This window comes from Salvelinus fontinalis, chromosome 9 (genome assembly GCF_029448725.1).
Source record: "Salvelinus fontinalis isolate EN_2023a chromosome 9, ASM2944872v1, whole genome shotgun sequence".
Lineage (NCBI taxonomy): Eukaryota > Metazoa > Chordata > Actinopteri > Salmoniformes > Salmonidae > Salvelinus > Salvelinus fontinalis.
In genome coordinates, this window is record NC_074673.1 from 40237725 (window position 1) to 40262974 (window position 25250).

Sequence of the window (25250 nt, forward strand, 5' to 3'; positions counted from 1 at the left end):
ACCAGCCCCGTCGCGGACCACGATGTCTTGCTCCCAGACACACTAAACAACTTCTTTGCTCGCTTTGAGAACAATACAGTGCCACCGACACGGCCCGCTACCAACACCTGCGGGCTCTCCTTCACTGCAGCCAACATGAGTAAAACATTTAAATGTGTTAACCCCACAAGACGGTATCCCTAGCCGCGTCCTCAGAGCATCCGCAGACCAGCTGGCTGGCTATCCCAGTCTGCTGTTCCCACATGCTTCAAGAGGGCCACCATTGTTCCTGTACCCAAGACAGCTAAGGTAACTGAGCTAAATGACTATCGCCCTGTAGCACTCACTTAACAGTCTCATGGCCTTGAGATATAAGCTGTTTTTCAGTCTCTCTGTCCCAGCTTTGATGCACCTGTACTGACCTCGCCTTCTGGATGTTAACAAGGTGAACAGGCAGTGGCTCGGGTGGTTGTTGTCCTTGATGATCTTTTTGGTCTTCCTGTAAAATCGGGTGCTGTAGGTGTCCTGGAGGGCAGGTAGTTTGCCCCCAGTTATGCGTTGTGCAGACCGTTCCACCCTCTGGAGAGCCCTGCGGTTGTAGGCGGTGCAGTTGCCGTACCAGGCGGTGATACAGCCCGACAGGATGCTCTCAATTGTGCATCCATAAAAGTTTGTGAGGGTTTTAGGTGACAAGCCAAAATTCTTCAGCCTCCTGAGGTTGAAGAGGTGCTGGTGCGCCTTCACCACACTGTCTAGTAATTTACAGACAGTGTGGTAATTTAGACTAAGAATGCAATCTGTCATTACCACAAATGGGGGCCGTGACAAGGAAAGTTAATGCTAGAATTATAAGATTTGTATACTGTATGTCAATGTAAATGTACATTCTGCCAGTGTTGGCGTGTGCAAAGTTGAGGGTCTTAAATTCAAGTGATAGAACCAATGTGAAGCACTAAGGACTGTCATTTTAAATTTGGGTTGGATAATTTATCAATAGTTCTAATTATAATTTGGAAAGGCTTCTAAAGACAGAGTGATGGTCCTAAAATGTGAGGAGAGTTACTAGATTGTAACTTGAGCTAAACTTGCACCAATCTCATTCTTATCAAGGTTGACATGAAGCTGTTACAACATGTGTTCTCTCTCTTCCTCGTGAAAGTCAATATGTAACCCGTTTCAGGAAACTACGTGCATTTTGCATGTCACGACTTCACAGGAGATTCATATGAACGTTATTTTTTATCAAAATGCGTTTTTATGGCAGAAATGCCTTCTGGAACATTTGAACTAACAAACTTGTATGCCATCTGTAAATATGAATAAAGTTGTTAAATTACGAGCCTAGTTGGTTTAGACACAGAAAAAGACCAATCAAATCAAATGTTATTTGTCACATACACATGGTTAGCAGATGTTAATGCGAGTGTAGTGAAATGCTTGTGCTTTTAGTTCCGACAATGCAGTAATAACCAACGAGTAATCTAACCTAACAATTTCACAACAGCTACCTTATACACACAAGTGTAAAGGGATGAAGAATATGTACTTAAAGATATATGAATGAGTGATGGTACAGAACGGCATAGGCAAGATGCAGTAGATGGTATCGAGTACAGTATATACATATGAGATGAGTAATGTAGGGTATGTAAACATTATATTAAGATGCATTGTTTAATTAAGGGCAGTTTTCTCTAATGTATTAATCAGATGGAGAAACTCCCATAAGCATTTAGATAGTCATATAATGCTTTAACCTTATCTCTTATCAAATTATCCATAAAGGGGAACAACTCAGAAAAAACGTGTATTTGCTATTTACCCATCCTACGTACGTCTACATCTAGATGCGCAAGTTAGTATATTATTCATAATTTAGTTCCATCGTTCTTCATCGCTATTCTGTTCTGCGAAAAAGGAGTGTTAATCATTATCATAGGTAGAACTGTAAGTCCCTCACGTGGGGCCAATCCCGTCAGGGTTCCTTCTAGAGGTCGACCGATTATGATTTTTCAACGCCGATACCGATTATTTGAGGACCAAAAAAAGCCTATACCGATTAATCAGCCGATTGTTTTATAACATTGGGCCGATTAATCGGTATCGGCTTTTGTTGGTGTATACACTACTCAAAAAAATAAAGGGAACACTTAAACAACACAATGTATCTCCAAGTCAATCACACTTCTGTGAAATCAAACTGTCCACTTAGGAAGCAACACTGATTGACAATAAATGTCATATGCTGTTGTGCAAATGGAATAGACAAAAGGTGGAAATTATAGGCAATTAGCAAGACACCCCCAATAAAGGAGTGGTTCTGCAGGTGGTGACCACAGACCATTTCTCAGTTCCTATGCTTCCTGGCTGATGTTTTGGTCACTTTTGAATGCTGGCGGTGCTTTCACTCTAGTGGTAGCATGAGACGGAGTCTACAACCCACACAAGTGGCTCAGGTAGTGCAGGTCATCCAGGATGGCACATCAATGCTAGCTGTGGCAAGAACGTTTGCTGTGTCTGTCAGCGTAGTGTCCAGAGCATGGAAGCGCTACCAGGAGACAGGCCAGTACATCAGGAGACGTGGAGGAGGCCGTAGGAGGGCAACAACCAAGCAGCAGGACCGCTACCTCCACCTTTGTGCAAGGTGGAGCACTGCCAGAGCCCGGCAAAATTGTCATGTTTTGTCATTGATTATCATGTCTTGTCCCTGTGCTTCCCTTCTATTCGTTTCCCTCTGCTGGTCTTATTTGGTTCTTTCCCTCTTTCTATCCTTCTCTCTCCCCCTCCCTCTCTCGCTCTCACTCTCTTTCGTTCCGTCCCTGCTCCCAGCTGTTCCTCATTCTCCTAACTACCTCATTTACTCTTTCACACCTGTCCCCTATTTTGCCCTCTGATTAGAGTCCCTATTTCTCCCTCTGTTTTCCGCTTCTGTCCTTGTCGGATCCTTGTTTGATGTTTGCTGTTCTGTGTCCTTGTTCCGCCCTGTCGTGTTTTTGCCTTCTTCAGAGGCTGCGTGTGAGCAGGTGTCACCTAAGATATATCCAGGAGTATCGTTTTTGTTTAAGACTGGAATAAAGACTCTGTTTATGTTAAGTCGCTTTTGGGTCCTCATTCACCAGCATAACAAAAATGACCTCCAGCAGGCCACAAATGTGCATTTGTGCTTTTCAAATGTGCTTTTTTGGTATATATATATATATATATTTGAAATAATGACAATTACAACAATACTGAATAAATAATGACCACTTTTATTTTAACTTCATATAATACATTAAATCTATTTTGTCTCAAATAAATAATGAAACACGCTCAATTTGGTTTAAATAATGCAAAAACACAGTGTTGGAGAAGAAAGTAAAAGTGCAATATGTGCCATGTAAAAAAGCTAACGTTTAAGTTCCTTGCTCAGAACATATGAAAGCTGGTGGTTCAATATTCCCAGTAAAGAAATATTAGGTTGCAGTTATTACAGGAATTATGACGCGTCGGCTATTTCTCTCTATACCTTTGACTATTGGATGTTATAATAGGCACTTTAGTATTGCCAGCCTAACCTCAGGAGTTGATAGGCTTTAAGTCATAAACAGCGCTGTGATCAAGCATTGCTAAAAGCTGCTGGCAAACGCAGTAAAGTTTGAATGAATGCTTACGAGCCTGGTGCTGCCTACCACCGCTCAGTCAGACTGCTCTATCAAATATCAAATCATAGAGTTAATTATAATATAATAAACACAGAAATACGAACCTTTGGTCATGAATATGGCCAAATCCGGAAACTATCATTTGAAAAATAAAATGTTTATTCTTTCAGTGAAATATGGAACCGTTCCGTATTTTATCGAACAGGTGGCATCCCTAAGTCTAAATATTGCTGTTGCATTGCACAACCTTCAATGTTATGTCATAATTATGTCAAATTCTGGCAAATTATTTCGCAATTGTTGCATATACCCTGACTGCGTGCAATGAACGCAAGAAAAGTGAGACAATTTCTCTAGTTAATATTGCCTGCTAACATGAATTTCTTTTAACTAAATATGCAGGTTTAAAAATATATACTTCTATGTATTGATTTAAAGAAAAGCAAAAGATGTTTATGGTTAGGTACATTCGTGCAACGATCTTGCTTTTTTCGCGAATGCGCCTTTGTTAAATCATCACCCGTTTGGCGAAGTAGGCTGTGATTCGATGATAAATTAACAGGCACCGCATTGATTATTTGCAACGCAGGACAAGCAAGTTAACCTAGTAATATCATGAACTATGTGTAGTTAACTAGTGATTATGTGAAGATTGATTGTTTTTTATAAGATAATTTTAATGCTAGCTAGCAACTTGCACTCCTTGCTGCACTCGCGTAACAAGGTGCTCAGTCTGCCACGCAGTTTCCTTGTGGAATGCAATGTAATCAGCCGTAATCGGCATCGGCAAATGCCGATTACCGATTGTTATGAAAACTTGAAATCAGCCCAAATTAATCGGCCATGCTGATTAATTGGTCGACCTCCAGTTCCTTCTTCTCATGTACATCAGAGCCAGAGGCAAGTATGGCATCCATGACAGGTTAATTTCCTTCATTAATTCGTTTAGCTTCCCCTTTATTGATTAATTCACCCTCGATGCTTCTGTCTAACTTTATATTACCAAATTCACAAAGTGGGAGCCATTGTTTTAGGATCATTTGGATGCCAATCCCCATAATCCATGGGATTATTTTTCTCAGTAGGCATTTAGCCCCTGTGTTTGCATTTGCTGCTCTACAGGGAAAAGCTTCTACCCATTTGGAGAACATGTCAATAACTACCAGGCAGTACTTATATACCTGGCATGGGCTTAATTCAATAAAGTCCATCATCAAATGTTCAAACTGACCCTCAGGTCTTGGGTGGGCCGAGGTAGCCACTGAAATGCCTCTGGCAATGTTGTATATGAGGCACATAATACATCTGTCGCAAGAATGTTTTGCAAAAGATGTAAAACCAGGTACATGCCAATATTGTCTTATCATTATGATCTCTATCATCCTCCTCTTGACACATGGTCCTTACCATGCGTCAAGTTACACATGTATGGAAAACAGGAGTGAGGAAGAACAGGCAACAGTAAAGGTGGAGGGCCCACACAGATGCCTTGCACCACTGAGCGTGGATTTCCAGGAAGCCTTCTCCTTGGGAGGAGCAGAGTCCTGTAAAAGAGAAATATCAGTTTGACAGAAAGGGTTAATTAAGCTCCTTCGGCATCTTTAAAAGAGGATAAAAAAATGACACAGCAGTGGCTTTTGCTGCAGCGTCAGCTCCAGCATTTCCTAATGAAAAATAATCAGTGGCATTAGTGTGAACTGAACATTTTATCGCAGACAGTTCAGAGGACAGACAAATAGCCAGCAATAGATTATTCACCAACACATGGGATGCAATGTGTTTCCCAGTAGCTGTAAAAAAAAACACACAAAAAAAACTGTTTCAACAGCGTGCCAACATCATGCATGACACAGAATGCAGGACGACTAACAATATAGATATGAACTGATGTATCCTTAGCCAGCATGCATGCTCTAGTTAATGCAGACAATTCAGCCCCCTGGGCAGATAGATGTGATGGTAGTCTAGCAGATCCAACAACAGAAAAGGAAGTAACTACTGAGTATGCCATTAATGGTTCCCTTTTTGAGTGTCGTTAAGCGTAGCCATCAACAAAGAATATCAAGTCCCTATTAGACAGAGGGACATCAGACAATTCAGGGCGAGCTCTGCAAATTTCATCTACAAGTTTCCCTCATTGCAACAATATCAGCACAAGCCAATAAAACCTTAGTTGCCGCAGCAGACAACAAACTAACCCCATCTAGTGGATCCAAATGCTTAGAATAGTATCCTACTGGTCTTTGCTGAGCTCCATGTTCTTGCGTAAGAACAGCAGACATATAACCCCCTTTCTCACCCACAATCAAATTAAAAAGTTTGGAATGATCTGGCAAACCCAGACATGGTTAAACAGTCAACCTTTGCTTTAGAGCAACCATAGCTGATTCTGCATCCTCATTCCAAATATCAGGATCCTGTACGGTCATTTGGTGACCATAAATACAAGCTTGAAGGGGAGCGACTATTTCTGCAGTAGCCAGCCATCCCCAGTAATAGCATCATGTGTTGTTTGGTAAGAGGTTTAGGCACTGCCAATATAGCCTCCACTCTCTCAGTACCCAATTTTCTCCCTTCAGGAGTGACATCATTACCCAAATACTTTACGGATGATCTACTACACCGCAATTTTGATTTAGATACCTTTTTATTACCCCAGTCTATTTCAAACCCCTCATCTCGGCAGTGTTTTGAATAATATGCGGTACCATGCAAATCCTCGGGTTCTTTCACCTCCCCCCCCCAGTTACCCACCAATGTTTAGCCAAATTCACAATATCTTTGGTCATCCTCCCATCAACTAAGTTGTCAGAGTATAACCAGTCTAAAGAATCAGAATGGACATGTACCAAATGTTTTACAACTAGGAGGAGTAGAAATCTTTACTCCACTAGTATCACAGTGAACCTCAATCCCAAATGTGCGTAGTAGGTCTCTGGCCAACAAATTTTTAGGACAATGTGGAGAGGCCAGGAAGAAGTGCGCTAAAATCATATCTCCCAACTTCACCATGAGTGGTTAAGTGGTCAGTCATGGACACTCCCGATGCCCCAACCAAAATGACCCAAAATTACAACCAATTAATTGCAGCATTACCACAAAAATGGAAGAGGCAAGTAGAAGGGGAAAAAAGTAAGGAACTTGTATGTCGGCCCTGTATTAAAGAACAAAAATGGTTAAAGAAAAGTGTGATAAATAAAAACATATACCAATTTAATTTAAGGACCAAAAAACTAACAGCTGTGCCATACAAATTGCAAAATAGTTGGGAAGAGATTTTCGATGTACCCATTCCATGGCACATGGTTTATGAATTGATACGCAAAACAACGCCGGATTCAAAACTTCGAATTTTTCAATATAAATTACTGTACAAAATTCTTGCAACTAATAGAATGTTATATATATGGGGTATACAATCTTCCCAGCTCTGCAGATTCTGTTGTGAGGAGGCAGAGTCATTAGATCATTTATTTTGGTATTGTCCATATGTAGCTCGTTTTTGGTCACAGGTCCAGGAATGGCTGAAGAATTGCAACATTTGCCTAAAACTAACGCTACAGATAGCAATACTGGGGGATTTGAAAAGCCATAGTCAATCAATCAATAATATAATAATTATTTTGGCAAAGATGTTTATTTTTAATTTACAATCTGTAGAAGCTATGAGAATAGGAAGGTTCAGGTCTTTTGTGAAGCATCACAGCACAGTTGAGAAATGTATGGCAAATAGAAATCCGAAATGGATGATGTTGGAAGATAGATGGGAGGGGTTGGGTGGAGCTGAAGGGTGGGACTAATAACAAGATAAACAATATAGGGCATACGGGATCTGTGAAATGTGTATAGGTGCGGAGCTTTTGTGAAATAGCACAGTTACAAGTGGAAATAAAATTGGATGGACAACAGAAATAGAGGAAGGACTATTGAACTATTGTAAAGAACTAAGAACTATTGTAAAGTGGACTGTGTCTGTAAGATAGGTATAAGATGTAGAAATTGAAGGTAAAAGCAGAAGTGTTTATAAGTTTACTCCAATTGGGGGATTGGTGGTAGGGTCGCGGGGAATAATAATAAAGGCATATTCTTTAAAAAAGTATGTATGTCTATATAGGTATGTGTATGTATATATGTGTATATGTATGCATACGTGTATGGATATATATATTTACCCAAAAAAATATGGGGGAATGGAAATTATGCAGACAATTACATTGGAAGCAACATTCTTTCCGCAATACTAAGCTGATCCTCCCCTAAAAAAAAAAAAAAAAAAAAAAAAAAAAATGACAGTAGCTTCAGACAGAGGTGGGTCTGGGTATGATTTCGCATTAATAACTGATATGGTTGCCCTCGTATCGCATAGAGTAGCACTATCTTCTGTCTCCACCCAGCACAGCCAGAAGAGGACTGGCCACCCCTCATAGCCTGGTTCCTCTCTAGTTTTCTTCCTAGGTTTTGGCCTTTCTAAGTAGTTTTTCCTAGCCACTGTGCTTCTACACCTGCATTGCTTGCTGTTTGGGGTTTTGGGCTGGGTTTATGTACAACACTTTGATATATCAGCTGATGTAAGAAGGGCTATATAAATACATTTGATTTGATTTGTCTCAACTTCCTCTTCTCCTTCGTCTTGTCAGAACCCTGGGTTGTGTGCCGCTGTGTGTGGAGGAGGGGCATTCAGCCAGGGTCCACGATCTGCTTGTTCTGGGTTGCCCTGAGCGTTTGGGCAATCATATACGGGGATGCTCCCGTAAAGCTCAGCTCATTGGCTATCTAGCTAGCTTTGTTTGACAAATATACAATCGATCAAATGAAGACCGGTCGCATCATCGGCATGCCATGAAGGCATCGCTCTCTGACCAAATTTGGTGTCCTATAGGATATATTACACCCCTAATGATATAGTGAAGTCTGGTTACGTTCTAGGATCTCTGAGGAATACATACGGATGTGATTTGACTGGTTGAAACAACCTTTAGGGATATATTTTCACAGATTCCTTTCTTTGCAAATTGAACGAGTGGAAATACAAAATCGATCGTGCATGCTATATGGACCTTTTTAGGGTATGAAAAAGGATTTTATCTAACAAAATGACACGTCATGTTATCTCTGGGACCGTTTTGGATGATAAATCAGAGCAAGATTTCAGAATGTAAGTATACATTTCACCTTCAGAGGTGAATTTATCAAACCTATCGCGGTGAAAAAAGTATTTTGTTATTAGCAGCTCTCCTCAAACAATAGCATGGCATTTTTTTCGCAGTAATAGCTACTGTAAATTGTACAGTGCAGTTATATTAACAAGAATTTAAGCTTTCAGCCGATATAAGACACTTATATTTACCGACATTTGCTGTTTCTCTAAAATCTGCGCCTACATTTTGCGACAAATACGGGGTTTGTGATCAGTAGTTGTGTGGTTGTGGTCAGAAGTTGTCTGCTTCAGTACCCTATAAGTATCTCTACTTGCACATCATCATCTGCACATCTTTCACTCCAGTGTTAATGCAACATTTTAATTATTTATTCTCTATGTGTCACGACTTCTGACGAAGTCGGTTCCTCTCCTTGTTCGGGCGGTGTTCGGCAGTCGATGTCACCGGTCTTCTAGCCATCGCCAATCCATTTTTCATTTTCAACTTGTTTTGTCTTGTTTTCCCACACACCTGGTTTTCATTCCCTCATTAGTGTTGTGTATTAACCCTCTGTTCCCCCCATGTCTTTGTGTGGTATTGTCTGTTGTAAGTGCTTGTGCACATTGCTGTCTGGTGCGCAACGGGTTTTGTTACCCATTCTGTATTATTCTGGATGCCGGTGGTTATATGTATATACACTGCTCAAAAAAATAAAGGGAACACTTAAACAACACAATGTAACTCCAAGTCAATCACACTTCTGTGAAATCAAACTGTCCACTTAGGAAGCAACACTGATTGACAATAAATTTCACATGCTGTTGTGCAAATGGAATAGACAAAAGGTGGAAATTATAGGCAATTAGCAAGACACTCTCAAGAAAGGAGTGATTCTGCAGGTGGTGACCACAGACCACTTCTCAGTTCCTATGCTTCCTGGCTGATGTTTTGGTCACTTTTGAATGCTGGCGGTGCTCTCACTCTAGTGGTAGCATGAGACGGAGTCTACAACCCACACAAGTGGCTCAGGTAGAGCAGTTCATCCAGGATGGCACATCAATGCGAGCTGTGGAAAAAAGGTTTGCTGTGTCTGTCAGCGTAGTGTCCAGAGCATGGAGGCGCTACCAGGAGACAGGCCAGTACATCAGGAGACGTGGAGGAGGCCGTAGGAGGGCAACAACCCAGCAGCAGGACCGCTACCTCCGCCTTTGTGCAAGGAGGTGCACTGCCAGCGCCCTGCAAAATGACCTCCAGCAGGCCACAAATACTACAACAGCATGTGAAATTTATTGTCAATCAGTGTTGCTTCCGAAGTGGACAGTTTGATTTCACAGATGTGTGATTCACTTGGAGTTACATTGTGTTGTTTAAGTGTTCCCTTTATTTTTTTGAGCAGTGTATATATTAAACTGCTCCGGTTATTACCCAGTTCTGCTCTTCTGCGTCTGACTTCGCTGCCACCAGTTACGCACCCCTTATACTATGGCCTATTTATTGCCTTACCTCCCTAATCTTACTACATTTGCACACACTTGTACATAGACTTTGTCTATTGTGTTATTGACTGTACGTTTGTTTATCCCATGTGTAACTCTGTGTTGTTGTTTTTGTCGCACTGCTTTGCTTTATCTTGGCCAGGTCGAAGTTGTAAATGAGAACTTGTTCTCAACTGGCCTACCTGGTTAATTAAAGGTGAACTATATACACATATTTTCTATATACACATAATTACTGACCACACAACTACTGACCACAAAAATTGATCACTACTGACCACATCTACTGACCACAACTACTTACCATACAACCACACAGGTACTGAACCACACAACTACTGACCACAACCCAGCAGGTACTGACCACAACAAATGAACGCAACTACTAACCACAAACACACAAACTACTGACCACACCTACTAACCACAACTACTGTCCACAACCAATAAACTACTGACCACAACTACTGACAACAACTACTAAGCACAACCACACAATTGCTGACCAATCAACTACTGACCACATGTACTGACCACAACTACTGACCACAACCACAAAAAGACTGATCAATCAACTACTGACCACAACTACTGACCACAACCACACATATACTGACCACAACTACTGAACCACACAACTAATGACCACAATGACACAACTAATGACCAAAACCACACAATTATTGACCACAACTACTGGCCACTACAGACCACAATACTGACCACAGCAACTGACCACAACCACACAACTACTGACCACATAACTGTTGACCACAACTACTGACCACAACCACACAAATACTGACGACAACTACTGAAAACAACCACACAAGTATTGACCATAATTACTGACCACAACCACACACCTACTGGGCACAACTAATGACCACAACAACTGACCACAACTATTGACCACAACCACTACACTACTGACCACAACTACTGAACCACACAACTACTGACCACAACTACTGAACCACAACCACTACACTACTGACCACAACAACTGACCACACAACTACTGACCACAACTACTGAACCACACAACTACTAACCACAACTACTGAACCACACAATTACTGACCACAAAACTTGATCAATACTGACCACATCTACTGACCACAACCACACAGATACTGACCATAACTCCTGACCGCACTCCTGAAAACAACTCCCGACCACAACTCCTGAGCACAACTACTGACCACAGCCACACAACTACCGACCACAACCAGTAAACTACTGACGACAACTACTGACCACACGACTACTGAACCACACAACTACTGACCAAAACTACTGACAACAACCACGCAACTACTGACCAAACAACTACTGGCAACAACAACACAACTACAGACCATAATTCCTGACCCCCCTCCTGAAAAAAACTCCACCACTACTGACCACAACCAGTAAACTACTGACCACAACTACTGAAAAACACAACTTCTGAACACAACTACTGTCCACACAACTACTGACAACAAAAATATAACTCCTGACCAAAACTCCTGAACACAACTACTGACCACAACTCTTGACCACAAACACCACACTACTGACCACACCTACTGACCACCACCAGTAAACTTCTGACAACAACTACTGACCACACAACTACTGAACCACATAACTTCAGACCACAGTCATGCAATTACTGACCCCACAACTACTGAACACACAACTACTGAACACACAACTACTGAACCACATAACTTCAGACCACAGTCACACAACTACTGACCACAACCAGTAATCTACTGACCACACAACTACTGACCACACAACTACTGAGCCACACAATTTCTGACCAAAATCATACAACTACTGACCACAGCTACTGACCACAACCACACAACTACTAACTACAACCAGTAGACTACTGACCACAACTTCTGACCACATCTACAGACCACAATGACTGGCAACAACTACTGACCACACAACTACAGACAACAAAACAACTTTTGACCACAACTCCTGACCACAACTCCTCAACACAAATCCTGGACACAACTCCTGAGCACAACTACTGACCACAGCCAGTAAACTATTGACCACAACTACTGAACCACACAACTTCTGACCACAACTACTGACCACAATTAATGACAACAGCCACACAACGACTGACCACACAACTACTTACAACAACACAACTACAGACCATAACTCCTGAAAACAACTCCTAAAAACAACTCCTGACCACAACTACACAACTCCAGACCGTACCATAACTCCTGATTACAACTCCTGAAAACAACTCCTGAGCACAACTACTGACCACAACCACAAAACTACTGACCACAACTGCTGACCACAACCAGTAAACTAGTGACCACAGCCACACACCTACTGACCACAACTACTGACCACACAACTACTGAACCACACAACTACTGAACCACACAACTTCTGACAACAACAATACAACTCCTGACCAAAACTCCTGGACACAACTACTGACCACAAATCTTGACCACAAACACGACACTACTGACAAACGCTAATGACCACCAATAGGAAACTTCTGACAACAACTACTGACCACACAACTACTGAACCACACAACTTCAGACCACAGTCACACAACTACTGACCACACAACTACTGAACCACACAACTTCAGACCACAATCACACAGATGCTGACCACAACTACTGACCACAACCAGTGAACTACTGACCACAACTACTGACCACAACCACTGACTACACAACTACTGACCACAACCAGTAAACTATTGACCACAACTACTGCACCACACAACTTCTGACCACAACTACTGACCACAATTAATAACAACCACACAATGACTGACCACACAACTACTTACAACAACACAACTACAGACCATAACTCCTGAAAACAACTCCTGAAAACAACTCCTGACCACAACTCCTGACCACAACTATACAACTCCAGACCGTACCATAACTCCTGATTACAACTCCTGAAAACAACTCCTGAAAACAACTCCTGAAAACAACTCCTGAAAACAACTCCTGACCACAACTCCTGACCACAACTATACAACTCCAGACCGTACCATAACTCCTGATTACAACTCCTGAAAACAACTCCTGAAAATAACTCCTGACCACAACTACACAACTCCAGACCTTACCATAACTCCTGATTACAACTCCTGAAAACAACTCCTGAAAATAATTACTGACCACAAAACTACTGAACCACACAACTAATAACAAAAAACACAAAACTAATGACCGGGCCTCCCGAGTGGCCAGGGTTAACGAGTGTCAAGAAGCAGCGCAACCTTTGCCTCTCCCGACCCGCTTCCGTAGGGGAGTGGAGCGATGGGACAAGACTGTAACTATTGGATATCACAAAATTGGGAAGAAAACGGGTAAAAGTTTTAAAAAAATAATTAAATACAAATTGACCAAAACCACACAACTACTGACAACACAACAACTGACCATAACTCCCGACCCCACTCCTGAAAACAACTCCTGACCACAACTAGTGACCACAGCCACACAACTACTGACCACTACTACTGACCCCATCCAGTAAACTACTGACGACAACCACTGACCACACAACTACTGAACCAAACAACTTCTGACCACAACCACACAACTACTGACCATAACAACTGACAACAACCATGCAACTACTGACCAAACAACTACTGGCAACAACACAACTACAGACCATAATTCCTGACCCCACTCCTAAAAACAACTCCTGAAAACAACTCCTGAGCACAACTACTGACCACAACCACAAAACTACTGACCACAACTGCTGACCACAACCAGTAAACTAGTGACCACAGCCACACACCTACTGACCACAACTACTGACCACACAACTACTGAACCACACAACTTCTGACAACAACAATACAACTCCTGACCAAAACTCCTGAACACAACTCCTGGACACAACTACTGACCACAAATCTTGACCACAAACACGACACTACTGACAAACGCTATTGACCACCATTAGGAAACTTCTGACAACAACTACAGACCACACAACTACTGAACCACATAACTTCAGACCACAGTCACACAACTACTGACCACACAACTACTGACCACACAACTACTGACCACACAACTACTGACCACACAACTACTGAACCACAATCAGTAAACTATTGACAACAACTACTGACCACACAACTACAGACCACACCACTACTGAACCACACAACTTCAGACCACAATCACACAGATGCTGACCACAACTACTGACCACAACCAGTGAACTACTGACCACAACTACTGACCACAACCACTGACTACACAACTTCTGGCCACAACTACTGACCACCGTGACTGACAACAACCACACAACTCCTGACCACAACACCACAACACAAATCCTGGACACAACTCCTGAGCACAACTACTGACCACAACCGGTTAACTATTGACCACAACTACTGACCACACAACTACTGAACCACACAACTACTGAACCACACAACTACTGACCACAATTAATGACAACAACCACACAAGTACTGACCACAACCACACAACTATTGACCACACAACTACTTACAACAACACAACTCCTGAAAAGAACTCCTGACCACAACTACACAACTCCTGACCACAACTCCTGACCACAACTACTGACCACAACCACACAACTACTGACCACAACCAGTAAACTACTGACCACACAATTACTGCACCGTGCAACTTCTGACCACAACCACACAACTACTGACCACAATTACTGACCACAACTACTGACCACACAACAACTGAACCACACAACTAATGCCCAGAACCACACAACTACTGACCAAAACCATAAAATGATTGACCACAACTACTGGCCACTACAGATCACAATACTGACCATAGCTACTGACCACAACCACACAACTAATGACCACATAACTGTTGGCCACAACTACAAACTACCCACCACAACCAGACAACTACTGACACCATTTACTGATCATAACCACACAACTTTTGACCACAACCACACAACTACTGAGCACACAACTACTGACAACAGCAACAACAACTCCTGACCACATTTCCTGACCAGCACTACTGACCACAACCACAAAACTATTGAGAACAACTAATGACCACAACAACACAACTACTGAAGCTGGTTGACCCAGGGATTTTAACAGCACACAGGGCTGCGGGCCAGAAGGTTAAGGATTTGTTTGATATTAATATATTATAGTAAAATATTATATATTTTACTAAGAGTAAGACTGGCCTGCTAAGGCTGAGCTTTTATGGTGTCCAATCTAGCTTCCTGCAGCTAGTCTGGGCATCAAGGAAATGGGGTTTACTAGAGGGCGATACAGCTTTCCAGCCGCATTCCATTGTATGATCAGTGGTGCACTGGGGAGAAGTTGAAGTCGGAAGTTTACATACACTTAGGTTGGAGTCATTAAAATTCATTTTTCAACCATTCCACAAATTTCTTGTTAACAAACTATAGTTTTGGCAAGTCGGTTAGGACATCTACTTTGTGCATGACATAAGTAATTTTTACAACAATTGTTTACAGACAGATTATTTCACTTACAATTCTCTGTATCACAATTCCAGTACGTTGACTGTGCCTTTAAACAGCTTGGAAAATTCCAGAGAATTATGTCATGGCTTTAGAAGCTTCTGATAGGCTAATTGACATCATTTAAGTCAATTGGAGGTGTACCTCGGGATGTATTTCAAGGCCTACCTTCAAACTCATTGCCTCTTTGCTTGACATCATGGTAAAATCAAAAGAAATTAGCCAAGACCTTAGAAAAAAAATTGTAGACCTCCACAAGTCTGGTTCATCCTTGGGAGCAATTTCCAAATGCCTGAAGGTACCACGTTCATCTGTACAAAGAATAGTATGCAAGTATAAATACCATGGGACCACGCAGCTGTCATACTGCTCAGGAAGGAGATGCGCTCTGTCTCCTAGAAATGAACGTACTTTGGTGCGAAAAGTGCAAATCGATCCCAAAACAACAGCAAAGGACCTTGTGAAGATGCTGGAGGAAACAGGTACAAATAATCTATATCCACAGTAAAACGAGTCCTATATCGACATAGCCGCTCAGCAAGGAAGAAGCCACTGCTCCAAAACCGCCATAAAAATGCCAGACTACGGTTTGCAACTGCACATGGGGACAAAGATCGTACTTTTTGGAGAAATGTCCTCTGGTCTGATGAAACAAAAATAGAACTGTTTGACTATAATGACCATCGTTATGTTTGGAGGAAAATGGAGGAGGCTTGCAAGCCGAAGAACACCATCCCAACCGTGAAGCACAGGGGTGGCAGCATCATGTTGTGGGGGTGCTTTGCTGCAGGAGGGACTGGTGCAAATTATGTGGACTTCACAAAATAGATGGCATCACGAGGAGGAAAATTATGTGGATATATTGAAGCAACATCTCAAGACATCAGTCAGGAAGTTAAATCTTGGTCGCAAATGGGTCTTCCAAATGGACAATGACCCCAAGCATACTTCCAAAGTTGTGGCAAAATGGCTTAAGGAAAACGAAGTCAAGGTATTGGAGTGGCCATCACAAAGCCCTGACCTCAATCCAATAGAACATTTGTTGGCAGAACTGAAAGTGTGTGCGAGCAAGGAGGCCTACAAACCTGACTCAGTTACCCAGCTCTGTCAGGAGGAATGGGCCAAAATTCACCCAACTTATTGTGGGAAGCTTGTGGAAGACTACCCAAAACGTTTGACCCAAGTTAAACAATTTAAAGGCAATGCTACAAAATTCTAATTGAGTGTATGTAAACCTCTGACCCACTGGGAATGTGATGAAAGAAATAAAAGCTGAAATAAATCTCTACTATTCTATCTACTATTATTCTGACATTTCACATTCTTAAAATAAAGTGGTGATCCTAACTGACCTAAGACGGGGCATTTTTACTAGGATTAAATGTCAGGAATTGTGAAACACTGAGTTTAAATGTATTTGGCTAAGGTGTATGTAAACTTCTGACTTCAACTGTATTCCATGGACAGGATGTGGGGTGGTTGTAACTGGGATAGAGATGGACTGGAACAAAGGGTCAAAGACATCCTGGCATCAGAGAAATTAAGCTAGGGGTGGGGGTTAGAACAACACCATATGTTGTTAATGATGGGATGAACCAAAAGTGGCTTGTGATGCTCTTTGATCTGCCTGAGAGGGGTGGAACTTAGCATTCTTAGTGTCCTATGTAAGACTTCTGTTTTTCATTGTTAGGGAAGCTCTCGGCAACACAACTTAGTGTGCAGTCGACGGTTTCCTCATTGCAATAGTTAATCAGTGTTGAATAAAGATGACTGTTTGAATAATTGTAAGTCTCTCTCAGTACTGACATTTCCATTACAAAATATCTCCTTCATAGTAAAATAATTGCATGAATCTATCATCGTATTTGCAGATCCGAGAAACAAATAGCCTTTTATAAAAATGTCATGCAATTCTACGTCATTTTACATGCAGTACCAGTCAAAAGATTGGACACAAATACTCATTCCAGGGATTTTCTTTATTTGTACTCTTTTCTACATTGTAGAATAATACTAAAGACATTAGATCTATAAAATAACACAAATGGAGTGTTAAACAAATCAAAATATGTTATATTTGAGATTCTTCAAAGTAGCCACCCTTTGCCTTGATGACAGCTTTGCACATTCTTGACAGTCTATCAACCAGCTTCATGAGGTAGTCACCTGGAATGCATTTCAATTAACAGGTGTGCCTTGCTAAAAGTTAATTTGTGGAATTTCTTTCCTTCTTAATGCGTTTGAGGCAATCAGTTGTGTTGTAACAAGGTAGGTGTGGTATACAGAAGATAGTCCTATTTGGTAAAGTATCAAGTCCATATTATGGCAAGAACAGCTCAAATAAGCAAAGAGAAATGACAGTCCATCATTACTTTTAGACATGAAAGTCAGTCAATACGGAACATTTCAAGAACTTTGAAAGTTTCTTCAAGTGAAGTTGCAAAACCCATCAAGCGCTATGATGAAACTGGCTCTCATGAGGATCGCCACAGGAAAGGAAGACCCAGATTTACCTCTGCTGCAGAGGATAAGTTCATTAAAGTTACCAGCTTCAGAAATTGGCAAATAACTGCAACTCAGATTGCACCTCACAGAGATCAAGTAAAATACACATCTCAACATCAACTGTTCAGAGGAGACTACGTGAATCAGGCATTCATGGTCAAATTTCTGCAAAGAAACCACTACTAAAGGACGCCAATAAGAAGAAGAGACTTGCTTGGACCAAGATACTTGAGCAATGGACGTAATACCGGTGGAAATATGTCCTTTGGTCTGATGAGTCCAAATTTGAGAATTTTGGTTCCAACCGCTGTGTCTTTGTGAGACGCAGAGTAGGTGAACGGATGATCTCTGCATGTGTAGTTCCCACTGTGAAGCATGGAGGAGGTGGTGTGGGGTTGCTTTGCTGGTGATACTCTCTGTGATTTATTTAGAATTCAAGGAACACTTAACCAGCATGGCTACCACAGCATTCTGCAGCGATATGCCATCCCATCTGGTTTGTGCTTACTGGGACTATCATTTGTTTTTCAACAGAACAATGACCCAAAACACACCTCCAGGCTGTGTAAGGGCTATTTGACCAAGAAGGAGAGTGATGGAGTGCTGCATCAGATGGCATGGCCTCCACCATCACCCAACCTCAACCCAATTGAGATGGTTTGGGATGAGTTGGACCGCAAAGTGAAGGAAAAGCAGCCAACAAGTGCTCAGCATATGTGGGAACTCCTTTAAGACTGTTGGAAAAGCATTCCAGGTGACTACCTCATGAAGCTGGTTGAGAGAATTTACAGCTGTCATCAAGGCAAATGGTGGCTACTTTGAAGAAACTGAAATCTAAAATATACACTGCTCAAAAAAATAAAGGGAACACTTAAACAACACAATGTAACTCCAAGTCAATCACACTTCTGTGAAATCACACTGTCCACTTAGGAAGCAACACTGATTGACAATAAATTTCACATGCTGTTGTGCAAATGGAATAGACAAAAGGTGGAAATTATAGGCAATTAGCAAGACACCCCCAATAAAGGAGTGGTTCTGCAGGTTTGACTGGAGTTAAGGGCTACTAGAACAACTGAATATGTTCTATTGAAATAATAGTGTTTTAAAAAATGTACTTTTTAAACACTATTATTTAAGTGAGTCCTCTGTTAAAGCTGTCACTAGAAAACAGCTTATGCAAATGAACCTACTTTGCTGTTATTCTGGCTTCACTTTTGGACGTGACTGTAAGTTAGCCATAGCTGGCTAGTTAGCAAGCAAGGGATAAGAACGTTGCCAGCCAGTATGGCAATGGAACATTTAAAACGAAGTCAGATGGAACAGAGTAAATTGGCATTTTAACTTCTCTGCGCTACGGATCCCTTTTACGGGATCATTTTCCTGAACAACCGCTGAATTGCATGGCGCAAAATATTACTAAAAATATTTATAATCATGCAATCACAAGTGAAATATACCAAAACACAGCTTAGTTTATTGTTAATCCACCTATCCTGTCAGATTTTGAAAATATGCTTTACAGTGAAAGAAATCCAAGCTTTTGTGAGTGTATCCATCAATGCTAGAACAGCTAGCCCCAAATTAGTATGGTCACGAAAGTCAGAAAAGCAATACAATGAATTGCTTACCTTTGATAATCTTCGGATGTTTGCACTCACGAGACTCCCAGTGACACAACAAATGTTATTTTTGTTCGATAAATATTACTTTTATAACAAACAAACGCCATTTGGGTTGCGCGTTATGTTCAGAAAACCACAGCCTCGTTCTGTTCGACAAATTCCAAAAAGTATCCGTAATGGTCATAGACACATGTCAAATGTTTTTTATAATAAATTCTCAGGTTGTTTTTAACAAACATAATCGATAATATTTCAACCGGACCATAACCTATTCAATAAGAGAGAAAAAGAAAATGGAGAGCTACATCTCTTGCGCGCAGGAACTAATCAAAGGACACCTGACGCGTTTTGAAAAATCTCGCTCATTTTTCAAAATAAAAGCTTGAAACTATGTCTAAAGCCTGGTCACAGCCTGAGGAAGCCATTGGAAAATGAATCTGGTTGATACCCCTTTAAATGGAGGAGGGGCAGACAACGGAACAGGGATATTTCCAAATAAAAGGCACTTCCGGGTTGGATTTCCTCCGGTTTTCCCCTGCAAAATCAGTTCTGTTATACTCACAGACAATATTTTGACAGTTTTGGAAACTTTAGAGTGTTTTCTATCCTAATCTGTCAATTATATGCATATTCTAGCATGTGGACCTGAGAAATAGTCTGTTTACATTGGGAACGTTATTTTTCCAAACATAAAAATTCTGCCCCCTAGCTGAAAGAAGTTAGTAAGGCTAGGGCTGATTTAAAGGTTTTACTGCTAACCTACAAAGCACTACATGGGCTTGCTCCTACCTATCTTTCCGATTTGGTCCTGTCGTACATACCTACACGTACGCTACGGTTACAAGACGCAGGCCTCCATATTGTCCCTAGAATTTCTAAGCAAACAGCTGGAGGCAGGGCTTTCTCCTATAGAGTTCCATTTTTATGGAATGGTCTGCCTATCCATGTGAGAGACGCAGACTCGGTCTCGACCTTTAAGTCTTTATTGAAGACTTAAAGTAGGTCCTATGATTGAGTATAGTCTGGCCCAGGAGTGTGAAGGTGAACGGAAGGGCACTGGAGCAACGAACCACCCTTGCTGTCTCTGCCTGGCCGGTTCCCCTCTCTCCACTGGGATTCTCTGCCTCAAACCCTATTACAGGGGCTGAGTCACTGGCTTACTGGTGCTCTTCCATGCCATCCGTAGGAGGGGTGTGTCACTTGAGTGGGTTGAGTCACTGACGTGGTCTTCCTGTCCGGGTCGGCGCCCCCCTTGTGTTGTGCCGTGGGGGAGATCTTTGTGGACTTTACTTGGCCTTGTCTCAGGGTAGTAAGTTGGTGGTTGGAGATATCCCTCTAGTGGTGTGGGGGCTGTGCTTTGGCAAAGTGGGTGGGGTTATATCCTGCCTGTTCGGCCCTGTCCGGTTGTATTGTCGGACGAGGCCACGGAGTCTCCCAACCTCTCCTGTCTCAGCCTCCAGCATTTATACTGCAATAGTTTATGTGTCGGGGGGCTAGGGTCAGTGTGTTATATCTGGAATATTTCTCCTGTCTTAACCGGTGTCCTGTGTGAATTGATGTATGCTCTCTCTAATTCTCACTCTCTTTCTCTCTCTTTCTCTCTCTTTCTCTCTCTTTCTCTCTCTTTCTTTCTCTTCTTTCTTTCTTTCTCTCAGAGGACGTGAGCCCTAGGACCATGCCTCAGGACTACCTGGCCTGATGACTCCTTGCTGTCCCCAGTCTATCTGGTCATGCTGCTGCTCCAGTTTCAACTGTTCTGCCTGCGGCTATGGAACCCTGACCTGTTCACCAGATGTGCTACCTGTCCCAGACCTGCTGTTTTCAACTCTCTAGAGACAGCAGGAGCAGTAGAGATACTCTGAATGATTGGCTATGAAAAGCCAACTGAAATTTACTCCTGAGGTGCTGACCTGTTGCACCCTCTACAACCACTGTGATTATTATTATTATTTGACCCTGCTGATCATCTATGAACATTTGAACATTTTGGCCATGTTCTGTTATAATCTCCACCCAGCACAGCCAGAAGAGGACTGGCCACCCCTCATAGCCTGGTTCCTCTCTAGGTTTCTTCCTAGGTTCTGGCCTTTCTAGGGACTTTTTCCTAGCCACCATGCTTCTACACCTGCATTGCTTGCTGTTTGGGGTTTTGGGCTGGGTTTCTGTACAGCACTTTGTGACATCAGCTGATGTAAGAAGGGCTTTATAAATACATTTGATTGATTGATTGATTGACTTTATATCCAACAACTGATGGCCTTTCTTAAAATAGGTCAACCCTGGCCACCAGAGGAATATTTTAAACATGCAAATTCAAGGATTACTTTTGTTCAGTTGGTCTGTAACAAAATGTTGTGTGCCAATATTGCATTGATGCATCCTTGACCAGGCTACTTGCTAATCCCAAGTGTTTGCCTATCCGTTTCATACACATTAATGTGCTTCCACAGTAAAGAAGATGTAGGAGGATTATACAACATTACACTGAGTGTACAAAACATTAAGAACACCTTTCTTACATCCAGTTGCACCCACCCCTTTTTGCCCTCAGAACAACCTCAATTTGTTGGGGCATGGACTCTATAAGGTGTCAAGCGTTCCACCGGGATGCTGTCCCATGTTGACGCCAAAGTTTCCCACAGTTGTCAAGTTCGCTGGATGTCCTTCGGGTGGTGGACCATTCTTGATACTCATGGAAAACTGTTGAGCGTGAAAAACCCAGCAGCGTTGCAGTTCTTTACACAAACCATTGCGCCTGGCACCTTCTACCATACCCCGTTCAAAGGAACTTAAATATTTTGTCCTGCCCATTCACCCTCTGAATGGCAAACATTCACAGTCCATTTCTCAATTGTCTCAAGGCTTAAAAATCCATCTTAAACCTGTTTACCGCCCCTTCGTCTACACTGATTGAAGTGACATCAACAAGGGATCACAGCTTTCATCTGGTCAGTCTATGTCATGGAAAGAGCAGGAGTTCATAATGTTTTGTACATTCAGTTCATTCATGCTCGATCCTCCTCTGCTCCTCATCATTCTCTTTTGATAACCTCCTATTCAACCCTCATCAGTTTCACTTCTCTCCTTTCTCAATTAATATAAAGGTGTTCTCTTCCACCTCTATGCTACACTGGTCTTTCGGTCAGAACTGGAGCTGCAACCACCGCTGCCACTCTAGGTATAATTCCACCCTCACTCTACAGCAACTAGGTCGCTGGTCATGCTCTGTCTACACTTCACATTGTAGACCCAATCTATTTGCCATAATCTCTACCATAGGTAACATATATACTTCATTTAGTGAGGTTCTAACTACACTCATGCATATAGCTGTGGCGGTCATTCATTATTACACCCGGCATTTGGTCAGACACTCTTTGGCATGTTTCCCTATCGCTTTGTATTACCGAATGCCTGACTGGTTCGAAGCAAAGAAACATCTCATATCTTACAAATCACATTACAGCATGCATGGTTGTGTTCTACGCTCAATTAGCGTTTCATGTCAATCATACATATCACATTATGGCATGCGTCGCTGGGTAGATGTACACGCAGACGTCTCATTCCACCGAAATACATTAAACTATTTTTAATTCTGCGCTCAGCGTGCCTTGCATTAATAAACATTCCATATCATAGCCTAATTTCCATTACAGCATAATTGCACTTTTGTTCTATTCTTTTCCTTAATCTCTTACATCTAATTATGATTATCATCGATCTTTAGATCCAACCATTGTGTCCCTGGTGAGTAACTTATTTATTTTGGGGGGTTTGATGCCAACTGCCCAGCATAGAGCAATCTGTCATCAGCAACTGGATCCGAGGAGCATTCCTCAGAGACAAGGCATCCCCAAAAACGATTCAATAAAATTCCATGTTGCATTCTGTCTCTGTTGTCATTCAGTTAGGTCTGTACCCGATTGAAATGTAGTCTACGAAAGTTCAATCAGTAAGGCTCGTCTGAATGGCTTGTCACTTTCACATTTATTTAGTAAGCACAATATAATTCACATCGCTTCCTATCACACAGGCATAGCAGGTATTCATATGTAGCATTTATAATGTTACCTCATTAGCATAGCAGGTATTTATATGGTAGTGTTTATAATGTCACCTTGTCAGCATAGCAGGTATTTATATGGTAGTGTTATTAATGTCACCTCGTCAGCATAGCGTCACGTCTCTCCTCCTTCACTATTAGCAAGCCCGCGGAATATCATTCACCTATTAACTTCAGCCTATGAGCATGGCAAACTAAGGCAATTCCACCACGCTTCCTGAATAACCTATGGGCTTACTCATGCTATAATCAATTTCCGTTCTTTCAACCAATGAGCATAAACCTAGGGGAGTATTTAATGTCATCTCTCACTTGCTATTTTGCAGCAACGGTCTTCCAACGACCATGCACCTCCCCCCACTACCTCCCCCCACCGACTACCCCAAACTATTCAATAAAATTCCATGTTGCATTCTGTCTCTGTTGTCATTCATTTAAGCCTGTACTCGATTGAACTCACTGCAGTTTTTCTCTTGTTCTGACAGTCACTGACAGTCACTCAATTAGCCCAATGTCAGCTAACATTTTTTAGATTGGTAAGTTAGTGTAGCGGCCAGCTATCTTAACTTGTTGTAATCATGGTTGTATTACTGACCTGCGGGCCCCCATTGATTTTGCTTCGAAAATAAATACAAATGTTTCTGTGAGCAGAGGCATCACATCAGATATGTCCTGTTTTAAAAAATCTAATAACATGTATTCATTTTGATTAAAATGTATATTTATTTGTTGTTTTTCTGTAATACTACTAGCCACCTAGTAGTACCTAATGTTATGAAGTTGGCTTTAGCTAGCCCAGATAGATTCTCAATCTCCCAACTTCATAACTAGCTACCAAGAAGTATTTTCAGGCTATCAAACAAGTTAGGATACTAGTTTGTCTTAGCTGGCATGCCTGCTGGCAGGGTTGGTTGACTTTAGAAAAGCAAGCAAGAACTAAATGTACTGAATAATACTTACATTCTTTTCAATCTTTAACCAAGATTTTAGTGGAGATGCAGAGAAGCATATTTAGTTTAATTTAGACAGCTCAAGAGGTATGCTTGGATATGCAGAAAAATATACATATTTGTCACGCCCTGACCTTAGTTATCTATGTTTTCTTTATTATTTTGGTTAGGTCAGGGTGTGACTAGGGTGGGTATGCTAGTTTTGGATTGTCTAGGGGTTTTGTAAGTCTAGGGTATGTAGGTCTAGGTGATGTGTAGGTTTATGGTGGCCTGATATGGTTCCCAATCAGAGGCAGCTGTTTATCG

The 25250-nt window shown here is 41.7% G+C and overlaps 1 long non-coding RNA gene across 1 annotated transcript; it reads left to right on the plus strand.

The window, feature by feature from the left end:
• Nucleotides 1-8303: 8303 nt before the first annotated feature.
• On the plus strand, nt 8304-24406 carry LOC129862571 (uncharacterized). The gene is made up of 2 exons (XR_008760789.1): nt 8304-8778; nt 21584-24406. It is a non-coding gene; the product is annotated as an uncharacterized LOC129862571 (long non-coding RNA).
• Nucleotides 24407-25250: the final 844 nt, after the last annotated feature.